Consider the following 11,406-nt stretch of genomic DNA (forward strand, 5'->3'; position numbering starts at 1 on the left):
GATTGAAAATGAAGTGTTAAACACTGGGATATTTGATTGTCCAGCTTTTCGTCACCCCCTCCCTCCCTCCGCTCCTTCGTTCTCGTTTCTGCCTCTTAAGGTTTGTTCCAGAGAGGTGGAAAGCTAAACAAGAGGATTCCCCGCTGAGTGGGACTGGGCTGCAAATGCCTTTGGCTACAAAGAGGCTGAGGACGGTTTTGGCCATGTATCTGTGTATTTGGCCAAATTGAGTGTTTATCCTCCCATGGTCTGTAAGTGGACTTGGCTGTAAATTCAGCTTAGCCTGTAGAGGAGTGTGTGCATGTGTTTTATTTAGCCTGACGGTACCTGCACTGTATGCTGAGGGTGGGTTGAAGATGCTAGCCAGTCGGTGTGCCAAGCTCACGGAGCCCTGCCAAAGGCATGTCCTGACCATGAAGACACAAGCCTGCCTGCTTTCCCCATCGGAGGACTCAGAAAATTGCATAAATAAATTAAATATATTAAAATCAATTAGGTTTTTTTTATTATTGAAAACCAAATCTATCAATTATTATCTACATGACTTTATTATTCTGGGGGAATTTTGGTCTTCGGTGTTGCTTCGGTTTGTTAGGGTGTTATGGATTTCTTTTTCTTCGCAGCTCCAGAAAAGTTCTGCCACAGCCGGGAAGATTTCCACTCGAGGGGAAACAAGTGGAAAACGTTTTCTACTTGTGAGCAGTCTTTCTTCCTGTAGAATTTGAATTGTTTGGAAACGTTCCTATATTCCTTCCCAGATTGATTGGCAGCGACTGTTGCCAGCCTGAGGCCATTGCAGATGTCTTCCCTGCTTGGCATTGGGCTATAACACAATCATGTACTCTCTGGACTAACGGAAGCACCAAGAGCACGCGATCGGTTATTTGTTTTATCGTGTACTGTACATATTACAAATAATGTAAATGTGTAGTCCCTAAAAAAAAACCTTCACTGACCTGAAAAAGTAGAAAGAAACCGTAACCCTCTCATGACCAACCCTGACAAATAAACAGGGAAAAACTATTACTACTACTCACCCAGTTTACTAACTCAGATACACACACCAGTTGTACCGAGACGGTCCATCACACCCGGAGGCATTGTTTGGCCAACACTAATCTGGGGGACCCTCACTGGACACCACTTGGCTGTTCCTTAACTCTCTGCACTCACCGTCTGGCCACAGGCTTGTTGCAATTGGCAGGCCGTGTTCCCTGGCAACTGCCCACTCTTGAGTTCGTAGCTTTTTGACCCGCGTGTTGAGAGGATCGTTTGGCTCTCGCTGAGCCGCATAAACATTGGAGCGTGTTAGCCGAGGGCAGTTTGGCCAGAGCATTAAAACACCTGATGTTCTCAATCTGTCTTGGAGCCAGTTCTGGTGACTGTCCTTTGGCAGCACTGAAACCATGTTAGACTCCCTGTGGGCAGTGCTGTAGCATCGCCCCCGTATGAAAATAGGCAAGCGCTGCTCAAAGTATCGACTTATATCCCCCCCCCTGTAACTGTGAAATGTTTATCAAGTCTTACAAAAGCCTCCGTTTTAGCAGTGATAAAAAGTTTTACAGCCAAAAAATTAAACTTTGAGAACATTTTTGCAGAAGAACGACCCTGCCTTGTCATTATAAAGCTAAGACTAAATCAGTCTGAAATCAAATTATCTACATGGTTATCAAACGTGGGTCAAATTTATTATTTTGGTGCACAACTCCTAACAACAACGGAAGCTAGCTGAAAAGTAAATATCTCAAAAAGTGGTACACAAACATAATAGTCCTATGAGAGAATTTCTAATGTATAAATTATATATATGTTATCTTTTTAATATTTATTTTATAATTATTTTGTTATTTTATTATTGGGTAAAAACATAAACAAAAAAAATACAACTGATCCAAATGACCAGTTAGTCACGGTATCTTTGTCAGCATTTATCATCCTAAGAAATGTAATATCATGTTTTTAGTACAGGGGCCATAACAGGGGCCAGGAACAGTTCTACATGGGCACAGGCCCCTGTTGGCCCCTGTCTAGAACTGCCCCTGCATATAATAGAGAGGGTCAAATAAGCATCAGAATCGGCTAGTCTGACTATTTCACTATGTTGATCTTCTGGTATTTTAATGGGGAACAATTTCCTTTAATTTACAGAGAATGGCCCAATAAAACAGTTATGAATGCCTTGATGATGTCAAAGGTTAGAGCTAATGACCAGGGCAGCTCCAGGTGGCAGAAAGGCTACAGCAGATTAATCAATGAATGTGGGATACCATCTCTGAACACACAGCAGCTAAGGCTGAGCCAAACTGGAGCATGACAGCATGAAATATGACAGTATGAAAAAACGTTGCCTGGTCAACATTCCAGATTTTGCACAAACACCATGGTAGCTTAGATCCATGATGCCTGGCATCAGGAGTTCAGGCTGCTGGTGGTGATGCACTGCTTTGGATAATATTTTCTTAGTGTCATTTTAGCAGCATTTCATCACCCACCTGAGTATTGTTGTTATGTCCATCCTGTGATGACCACAGGATGGACATGGTCGGCTGGACCTTCTGATGGTAAAGTCCAGCAGGATAATGTATGATGTGACCAAGATAAAATCATGTCTAACTGTAATTCTGTGCCCTCTACAGTCACCAGATCTGAATCCAGGAGAGCACCTTCGCAGCAACTGTGTGATGATGTCATGTTCACGCAGACAAAAACCCACATGGAACGTTTCTGGCACCTTCTTGAATCTGTGCCACGATAATGAAAGCAGTTCTGAAGGAATAAGGAGGCTTAATCAGGCACTTGCAAGGTGCCTATAAATATGGTATGTGAGTGTAATTGCTTTTGATAAATTCGATCCAGGGGTGTAAAATTTTATACGCAGAACTTTTTATACTGTGCAAGATAGGAAAGCAATATTGCTGCGTACCATCAACTTCTCGTCCATCAGAAAGGATGCTATTTCCATTGTAGAAGATCAACTGCTTTGATGTCTTTAATCTGAAGATTTTGTATTTCTGATTTCATAAAACAAAAACGTGTCAAAGCTGTAAAGAGTATCTACTCTTATCACAGAAATATGTTCATGTTAGTATTATCTTCTATCTTAGATTTCCAGTGGTTGCCATGCTAAGGCATGTTTCATCAACCATGTAACAAACAATTTATTATAATGAAACTTTTTGTGATAAAAGAATTAACATGGTATGAATAAAGGGTAAAACCAAGATACGTTGTTAAATTTGTGGCTTTCATTTGTTAAAATAAAAAATAAAAAAAACTTTTTGCAAAGATCATCATGATAATGGCCTGGTTTACCATAGGGATTTTTAAAATAATTTTTCAAAATGAGATCATTCTCACCACTGTCTTCACATTTTTATACCAAGTTAAACCAGACTAAGGAAATTCTAACATTGCATAGGGTTTTGTTGAACTTGAGTTAAGGTTTAAAAAAAATGTTCAGGTTCAAAAGAAGCTCCTTTAGCACTAATTAACTCTAAGAACTTGTCCTTTCTCTGTCTGAGCCAAATAAGGGAGGGGCGATTTGACTCCAGTTCTACTAGAGTAGTATTAGCTGACTTTTTTAAAGCCAAAGAACATGTTCTTGTGAGAAAATAGTAGACGGACTAACAGTAATGAGTTTTTTAACAGCCACAATACTGCGGTGCTGTTTAGCCCTCGTAGGTTTAAACACAGACGAATTATGTGGACAAAAGTGAGCATTGCACATCCAGTGGATGGTACGGAGCCCGTTAAGTCTTGGTGGGTATTTAAAAAAAACAAGGCAGGTGGAAATCCCTGGTCACGCTTTACAAAACTGTGCTCTGTTTCTGCAATACGTGCATGCAGATTATTCAGTCACATCTGTGAAGAGTTTGGACGCTGTGGCCCACCTGAAAGGTAAAGTCTTTGGAAATGTCATATACAAAGTTAAAGCACTGTTCAGTTTTAATCAGCGCACTTCACAGCTTGTAATCTGCGTGACCAGATTGCAGAAACCAAGCGCACGGTTTAGTAATCCGTTCGCACGGATTGCCAAACGGAGTGCACATTTTATCGAACCGTGCGCAGAGATTTCAAAAACCTAGCACACGGTTTAGTAAAGCGTGAGCGCGGATTTCCATTCGCTATATTTTTGCCGGGCTCCGTAGGATGGACACCTGCCTAATCATTTGGAAATAACCCTCCCAAATATGAACATTTTTGGTCTGCTGCTGGTTTGATTCTCATTACTCATGTGGCCCACAACCCTAGCTCACATTTGGATTTTTACAAATATTGATGTTGCAATTTGACATGAGAAATGTATTTCTACTGGTCTAAATGTCCTGTCAGCTCAAACGTATAATTACGTCATACTGCTGCATCTTAAGTGGTAAATAATGTGGTAAACAATCAAGATTAAAGTCATTGGAAGAATAGGCTGCATCTTAGATTTTAGTAAAAATAAATAACCTAAATAAAAATGGCACTAAAGTGAATTGTTAATCTTGGAATAATTGAGTCATTAAAATATAGATGACCTAAACAGAGCATAAAGGGTTGAACTCATCAAAGTCCTCCAATGACTTTCTCTCATTGTAGAATTAATGGATTTATCATGATTAATTACATGGCTGTTTAAAAGAAGTGTTTTACTGACATGGTTCCCCCAATATAATCTGAACAATTTTCATGTTGTAGAGTTTATTTGTTTCAACTCCTGTACAATCATTCAGGATCTGTAAACAGCTCTTCACAAAGTTTACGCAGCTTCAACAGGCTCTCGAGTGAGTCCCGGATCACCAAACGCTCTTTCTGTATCATATTCTGTGTGTGAAGGGTGACTGATAAAGTAATGGAGACAAAACAGTGAGTCTGTTCTGTGGGTAACAAACTTTGAATGTCAGCCAGCGTGACGGCCACTGACTCAGACAGACACAAGGGGGAGGGCATGAATCGGAGACGAAGCTGGCACGGATCCCTACCTGGTTGAGAGCAGCTGGCGAACCTCCAGTCAGTGTGCCACCCCGGCTGCCATCTCTCCTCCCAGCTCATGGATCCGGGCACCGTCTTCACTCACACTGAGGACACCGGAGAAAAAAAAACAACAAAAAAACCAAACAAATGAGACAAGAGGACGGGCCGTCACAGTCAGATCTCTAGACGAAACAAGGCTTTTTATTACTGCAAGTCGGTGGAAGCAACATGTTTTCCTTAAGAATAAACATAAATCGTCTCTAAAGCATGTCAAATGTAGTGTAAAAAACATCTGTTAAAAAAATCCTATATGTATTGATTGAAACATTATGAAACTTAAGACGGACCATTTTAAATAATTCAGAGTTGAATGTGATTTGGTTGAAAGGGGACACAGCAAGTAAGTTTTCCCAAAACTTTCCACACCAAAGCTTTTAGTTTATAGTTTACATTTTCAGAAAATATCAAAGATTTTTAAGCATGTACATGGGGTTGATAGTAACTTTAATAAAGTATCAGACATTAACTAGCCAAATTTAGGAGCTGAAATGCTTCTTGCACAAGAAAAGGATGTATAGTAGTATTATGTATTATCTGCTGCTCTTTGTAATGTAATTTTTGAAGCTAGAAGCCAAAATCTACAGATGCACCAATCAAGGTTTTAACAGCTGATACAGAAATTTGGTGGTCTATAAAGTGAGATATGATCACTCTAATTTTGCTCCCCCAAAGGACGATACTTTATAAAATAATTAAAGCGTATTGCAGGAGTATCCTCGCTGACTGGACCTAAACCTTCACCAGATTTTTATGAAGCTTTGGAAAAAGTAAATTACCCATTGTTTTATTTATTTCCCAATAATGACGCTAGTTCTTAGCTTTTATCCATGAATATGGAAAGAAAAGTAAATTTTTCACGATGTGACTGACAACTATTCAGAGCTGATCAAGGGAACATTGTATCTGTAATTCCTATCTCTGGCTGCCTGATTGGTGCATCTATGGTGTCTATATTATAGAAGGCATGACACAGAGGTGTGCAGAAACAACCCCTTAAATCCGAGCCGCCATGTGTGACCCCAGGGAAGATAAACAAGTAAACAATGTGAAACAATTCCCTAATTATTTTTTGCTCAAATACTTATGGTTGACGATAAAATGACAATAAAACATTCTCGATTCTTGTTTTACAGCTATTTAAATATACCTGATAAGATTTAAACATGGCGGACATTTAGAAAAAAAAAAAAACACATCTACCGGCTCCAACCACCCATGTCCACTATCACATGAAACGCCTTTTATGTGCAAAATCGAGCTTAAGATTTAGCTTTACAGATTGCTTTGTGCATTATGGATATAATGCAGTGCACAATGGTACATTTGATGATACAGGGGGTAGACGTGTTGACCAAAGACTATTTCATACTCATAAGGAGACCTACAATGTAAATCAGCACCAGATTCCCTTTAATGAGGTGAAAAACACATTTGGCACAGTTTTGGCACATTTGGCTAAACTGCGCCAATATCACAGCTCTGCCTGGCAAACTGCCCACTAAAAACTTTGAGGAACAGCAAAGCTTCAACTGATTTACTCCAAATTTGCTGCAGCTATAGTCAAGATATGGATCTATAAAATCTGATGCTTCTCCTAGGTTTTCAAAGGGGTTTTCTTGGTGTTTTGTAATGTCTACTTAGACAAAAATATGGGTGAGGCTCAGAAATGAATATTTTTTCTTTGTTCAAACATCAATAAATCAAGTATTGTGACAATTGAAATTGTGGTTCCACTGGGAAAATATCCTTTAATTACTTGCCGTTACATAGGTAACAAAAGTTAGCATTTCTATTTTATAACTATGGAGCTGTACTTGATGTATATCAGGTATGTAATTTCAGGTGGAAATTGCTCTGAAAACCCTTTAAGGCAGTGATAACTAACGCTCCTCTGTACCCAAGTTATGAGGATCAAGGTTTTTTATGACCATCAAAAAATTTGAACACACTATTGTGTTTACTTTTTTCAAGAAAAAAAAAATTCCTGGGTTTTCTTCTGTATTGTCTGACTTGCTGGCAGCTGAGGAAAATTGGTCTGCAACTCCATAAATTATTTGCACTGTAGCCTCACTGTATTCATTGTGAATCTAATAAATGCTGTTTATTCCATAAATGCATGAATTTATTTTGCAATATAATTAATTATAACTAAATAGATTGAAATATTTCATGACTAAACATAAAAAGGGAAAAACAAAACAGAATTAACAAACAAAGAAATAGCAGGGATGAAGAAGAAGATTGGATTAAATATTTTATTGCAAAGAACTCCACGGCATGTAGCCCAGGAAGACAAGTGAAAAACAATTAGTAGCAACCCATTCATGGGAACAATTAAAAAAAGGGTTGGGCTTAGCAGAAACGTTCAGTTTAATTTAAATGAGAAAAAAGAAAGCCGAAAATGTCCCTAAACTTTCGATATATATAAACAAGTGCTATATTTTTAGTTAAAGGAAGTCTTGTACATGGAACCGTTGTAAATAAGGACTAAAAATATAACCTGGATCTTACTGCATTGACAGTACAAAAAGATTGTTAATTTTTTTGCTTTTCATTGAAACTTTTAATCCAGACTTCTGCCTCTGTTTTCAAATGAAACCTACAAACGTCTTTCTAATATTTAGCTTTAATTAAAGTTAATCTGTTATGATCATTTCCGTGTAGTTTGACAAGTAAATGAAACAACAACATTGTGTTACATTGTTGAGAGAGACTCACCAATATTTCATGTTGAATAAAGTGTCAAGATTCACGGTGATGTCTGGTGCAAACTGATGGCTCGTGTTAATCTGTATTTTCCCCGTGCCTTTATTCACAGAGCCGCTCTGTGTTGTTCATGTCATACGACTGAATTTTTTTTGTCTCATGTGGAGGAAGAAAAAGAAGGAGGAGAAACCTTGACATCATCAGGCTGTTATTAGCTGCTTCATCTATTTTCATTGGTCTTTCTTCTATCATGCTTTTTTCAATTTTGACAACTCCTGATAGCTTTCTTTAGAGAACTTTTTTCGATGCCTTTTTTTTTTTCATGTGTAATTACATTTTCTGGGTAAGTGGCCAAAGTTATATGGAAATGTGAAAGGACTACCTTTATAACTTTTGCACAAATTCAACCTATTGTATACAAAAATGGGAGGGGGGGGGGTCTGTAAAGCAAGATGTAAAAAAACTAAAAGGTCTGAAGGAAAGCAATAACTAAATCACCATTAAAGTCAATCTCTACTTGCATATCATTGGCAAAATTTTTTGGTGCGTTTTGATTTTATTTCACTATGCAATTTATTTTAAAATGTGTTCAGATGATCCAAAAATATAAAAATTAGCCAAAATCCTAGATTGGAAAAGCAAAACAGAAACTGCAACCATTACTGATGTACATGGTATAAATAAAAAAAATTAACAAGCGTAAAACCATTACATAAATGGTATGAAATAAAGAAAAGTAATGGTCCATTTGATTAAATGACAGCCTTTATATATATTGCACAACTGTTTAAAAATATCCCCTTGTTGAATTTCGAATAATGTGGTATTAAATGAGATTAACCACATTTTGGCAAATCAAGAACTCTGAGAGAAAACAGGAAGTAGGCTACAAGATCTTCAAACAAAATACACATTCTGACTATCTAAAGAGATTTGAGAACAGATGTGAACCAAATTCATTGACAGCTATTAGTCTGGAAGGGGTTAAAAGTTGTTTCTAAGACGTTGGGATCGGCAGTGAACCACGGAGAGCTACCAACGTTACTCTAACAATGACTCATCCAGGAGGTCTCATAAATCCCCAGAACACCTAAAGCTTCTCAGGCCTCACTTGGCTCAGTTAAGGTCAGAGTTCAGCATTCAACAATAAGAAAGGGAGACGGGGTAACAATGGCATCCGTGGGAGAGCGGCCATCTAATCTTTTGCCAAAAGCCTGATAATAACATTTGTTTGATGATTGGGAAATGTTTTACAAAAAAATCTAGGAATAACAGAAGTTTGAAAGATCCGTCTGACCTCCACAACCATGCCACATTCAAAGAATGGAGCATGTAGACCTTATAAAGTGGCCAGTGAGTGTTTTCAATACAGCTGGCAGCTGATAACACAATGATTCCCAAAAGCTATTAGCTGAAAACATGCGGTTTAGTACACAATCTTCTGAAAAAGGATGCATCAAAGACGCTTTCCTTTTGAGGAGACATGAATTACAGGTACATTTCAACTACTGTATGCTTTCTTCTCTCCTTTAGACCTGACATTGCTGTTTCCTTTGCTTCTCTAGTCTTCCCAAAAAATCTTTAAAAGGAAAATTGGCTCACCCTACTTGAGACAATCCAAGACTTGTCTCCAATAGCTCTTTAATGGCCACCAAGGGAAATTTATTTCTGAGTAATGGTCTAAAAGTGGGTAAAAAAAAAAAGCTAAATATTTGTTTAGCTTTTTACAGATAATTCTCACTCCTTAAAAATAAAACAGAGTTTAAATTAAACCAAGACAATTGGGGAACATGGACATTGTTCCAAAATCTCATAGATGACCTTTACATTACAGGTATGTACTTCAGTAAACTCATATTTTACGATCTTCCAGAATTCTTCTTGTTTTCGACGTAATCTCTGGCATTAGCATCGATTGCAGTGAATCACATCCACCCCATAAGGCATGCACATAATAATCGTTGCAGTCACCCAGCTTCTACAAACTCTGTCGTGGCAGAACAACCAGAAAAAGCGTCTTTGATCATGAAATATGAGCAGGTGTGCACAGTTTGCTAAAACCAAAGCACCACCAACATGACAGAAGGAGATGTTAAGTCAACAAGGCATGGTCCAAGAATTTTTTCTGTGGTATTTTTGAAAACCGTTACATTTTCCAGATGCCCTTGATGCTCAGAACGCGTTCGGTCTGAACGGGGCTGTCTGGATGCATGAATAGATCCAGTTTGAATTACTGCACAGCACATTGTGTAATGAAAGGACGGCGTGCACAAGGAGCGTAGTCAGTGTGGAGCCGGCTTCCTGAGTCTGGCCTGGCTGTCTGAAGGTGCTCTCACGTTCCTCCTGCGCCACTGCAATCAAGATAATCGACTGCGCCTGTGAGCCGCCTCCAACGGCACCACAATCAAAGAGTAGTCCGATTCCCTTAAGCTGTTTTCCTGCCTTTATATACTGGGTCTCAGCAGATAGCCAGCGCCAACTTACTGAAAGCCAAGTATTAGTAGATGGCCAGCGGTCCTTGCCAGCCTGATCACGGCCAAGTTCACATCTTCTGGATTGCCCTTGTCGGATATGTCTTAGGCTTCTGATTTATGTATCACAATCAAGTTTCAACATAAAAGCAGCAAGTTCCATCCTTCACGCAGCCCACTGTGACGCCATCGTCCCCTCTAATGGATAATTGTATTTCTGCGGAGCCAAAAGAACCGCTCTCCAGAACCGCAGCCCCAACCTGGCTCCTGAAAAGGCTAGTGGCTTATTTTCCTAAAACCTGTTCCTCTCCCTTTCAGTGTTTCATGACTGTGCCTCCGGCTGTTTCCAGTTTGCCAACGTTACACTCTTGTAAAAAAAATAAAATTGCTAAAACGTTTCCTGTGATTGGTTGAAATTTTGGGCCCTCGGTCTGGTGCACTACAGATCTGCAGTAAATAGACATTTGTGCACGTTTTGGAAACCATTGAGCTGCTTTCGACATGACAGGTGTCGTCTTTGTCCTTGTGACAGAGGAAACAAGCAGGTACAAAACGGGTTGACAATTCTTCCAGATGGAAAACACCAAAGTGAGCCCAACATCTACAACCGACAACACACCGACTTCAGCATCGCTTGGAGGTTATTTGGCGAAACTGTAACCTATGAAAATTTATAAAGCGCTGCTTTAGCTTTACACTATAGCCACATTAACCTAATTGCATTCACTCAGCCATTCATACTCTGGTGCAAAGATCACTAGGCCACTTGGGGTTAAGTGCCTTGACTGAAGGGCCAACACGAAATCAAACCCACAACCTTCAGAGTGCAAGAGAACTACTCCACCCATTGAGCCGGAGTCACCCCAATGTAATTTAGAACATTTACAGACAAGAATCACTTAAAATGAATTTTTTTAAAATCCCTGGCAGATTTAGATCTAAAGTAATCTTTTAAATTTCGTAACATTTAAAAAAATTTCTTAACACGTTTTTTTTTCTGACTGGAGGATCTGATTGTGGATCAGTGAAAGAGGCAAAAGGTTAGGATGATGGCAAGGTGGCCTTCTGACCTCAATGACTCGGTGCTCATCAAAAAAGATGAATTTGTAAAAAATAGCAGTGGAAACGTGCCAGAAGCAAGTTAACAATTCCAAGGGTTTGATTGCTGTGGTCCCAACGAATGATTCACATTTTTATTAGGTGGTATATTAAA

The sequence above is a fragment of the Fundulus heteroclitus genome, chromosome 22 (assembly GCF_011125445.2).
Source record: "Fundulus heteroclitus isolate FHET01 chromosome 22, MU-UCD_Fhet_4.1, whole genome shotgun sequence".
Taxonomy (NCBI): Eukaryota; Metazoa; Chordata; class Actinopteri; order Cyprinodontiformes; family Fundulidae; genus Fundulus; species Fundulus heteroclitus.